At 44.8% G+C, this 2,381-nt stretch overlaps 1 protein-coding gene across 2 annotated transcripts in view; it reads right to left on the reverse strand.

Moving 5' to 3' along the window:
- The window catches only part of CRIM1 (cysteine rich transmembrane BMP regulator 1), a 509,439-nt gene that overhangs the window by 87,463 nt on the left and 419,595 nt on the right, over positions 1-2,381 (reverse strand). The window lies entirely within an intron of this gene.

Consider the following 2,381-nt stretch of genomic DNA (forward strand, 5'->3'; position numbering starts at 1 on the left):
AGTAGTATTGCTGTCGCAGAGACTGACAGATGAGAATCACAGAGAACTTAAGAGACTGATTGACCATTACTTCTAAGTTGTATATATATAATTTGAAATTCTGTATTATGTTAACTTCAATTATTAACTGTTGTTGCTATATTAGTCTAGGAAAGGACGATTCATGAAATTGTACATTTTAGGCATGAGCTACCTAAAAATGGTAGCCATCCTGAGCTGAGGGTCCTGTTATGCAAAGGTAGAACTTGGACAATGAATAAAGCAAGCCTTTGTCAGAGTACTTGATTTTGAGTGATTACAGAGAAACTCAACCTTGTGCTCACGATGCTAGGTAAGCACCTTTTTCAAAGTGAGACAGAGTTTTCCTCTTAGGGAATTCTGGAAATAGGGCAATAATAATAAAAAGTCAAAACTTAACAAGGTCCAGTGAAACTTCCCTAGCTCCCAGACTAAGGAAACAGTGTCATTTGCTTGAGAATTAAGTTTAAAAGGAAAACAGAGCTGGTGAAGATTTACAGACTTTGTGGGACAGGCAGAAGACATACTTTTGATAGATTAATTGAAACTATCTTGTGAAGGCAGGGAAAACCTTGGCAAACTCTATACTCTGCCATAATATTTGCTTACAAGGCCAGTACAGAAGTAAAATTACTCACTATTACCACTTGTGATGTCTTCTGGGAGCATGGGCGACTGGTGCTGCCTTAGTCAGGGCAGGGAGGGGTCCCCCTGTGGCTGATCCTGCTGACCAGGGGGGGTGGGGGGTGGCTGCGGCTGCTTCTTGGAGCGCCACAGCGCTCCACTCCCCAGCCAGGGCTTGCAGGGGAGCACCGGCGCTCTCACCTGCCCCCCCTGCCCGTTGCCTAAGCAGTGAGAGTGGCTGGTCAGGGGGTGCACCAGTGCTCTCAGGGGATGCATGTGCACCCCTTACACATTGTCACCCTCTGGCAGAGTCAAACTGAAAATGTTGCAAGTCTCCTCCTCTGGTTGCTTTTATTGCTCTTAGCCCAGAGGGAAACACCTGGAGTGACCCTGCTGAAGCAACTGCAGGTTTGATATATGTGACAGGAAGCAAGGGGAGGGGTAGGGTATGTTCAAGAATGGCCTGTCTTTTGGATTCAAATCATTCTCTCCATTTTATACACTGCTTTGTACATGCCCTTTCACAGTATCTGATGAAGTGAGATTGGGCTCATGAAGCTTATGCTATATATCTCTAATTTAGTTAGTCCGTAAGGTGCAAATCTACCCTGCCTTCATACTAATATGGCTAACTACCTTTCCCTTCTAGGAATGATGCAGACATACCCTGTAACACTTACTTTCTTCTGTTTGTTCTTGTAATAGTTCCCCCAGCCTACAAATGTCTTCCTTCACCGGTATTCTTTTCTTTCACATACCAAGAAGTTTGCTGTCTTGGTCATGTTTATTGGTGTATGTCCAACTCTACTCTAAGGTGACTATATTATGTTTGTTTTTGAGCATAGTGTGTGCAGAGCAGAACAGTTATACTTTACTATACCATTCCCTGGTACAAGGGTGGCCAACCTATGGTGTAGGTGCCACAGGTGACATGGGCAGCCTGGCATGGGGCAGATTTGGGGAGGGAACAGTAGTAGTGGCAGACAGGGCAGGGAGCAGAGCATCAGGTCAGGTGAGAAGCACAAAGCAAAAAGCAAAGTAAACAATGCAGGGTAAGTGAAAGATCAGAGCAGTACTCGGGGAGGGTGTGGGGCTAACTTCTGGCATATCTGACGAGGCTGGCTCTCACTGCCCTAGTACAGCCCATTGTTGATACAGACAGGCTCAAAGAGGCTGCCTTTCTTTTCCTCTCCTCTCTCCATTGGTTAATATACAATATACAGAGCTAGAGTGTGCTTGGACCCTGGATCAAGCTACTTTGATCCTAGAACAGGTAAGGCTGAACTAATCAAAGACAACTGGTGATTAGTGCCCTTCACCAAGTGGTATAAATATATGCAGAGGTGCAGTGTACACAGGAAGTATTGGATGAAATCCCGCCCCTATTAAGTTCAACAGCCAAACTCCTGTTAACTTTAATGAGGCCAAGGATTTCACCAATTGTCTTTTACTTGTTCCATCTGACACCAAAAGCTGATTGGTGCAAAAGAGAATGGGGGAGTCAGCAAATCTAAGGATGCTGCAAGTCAGCACCCTTAATTGCTCTAATCATACAGGCCCCGTCAGTGGCAAAGCCTTTAACAATCCATCTTCTAGCACTATCCTGCATTTCCTGCAAAATCAGATTATCTGGGGAGTGGTACAGCACAATAAGACCTTATTAAACAGAGCAGATGATGCATTTGGTGGCAGTGGTGGTTCTGGCTGCATGCCAGAAATAAGTTATAAAGGTTGAAGAG

This window comes from Gavialis gangeticus, unplaced genomic scaffold (genome assembly GCF_001723915.1).
Source record: "Gavialis gangeticus isolate Ggan-Ray unplaced genomic scaffold, GavGan_comp1, whole genome shotgun sequence".
Taxonomy (NCBI): domain Eukaryota; kingdom Metazoa; phylum Chordata; order Crocodylia; family Gavialidae; genus Gavialis; species Gavialis gangeticus.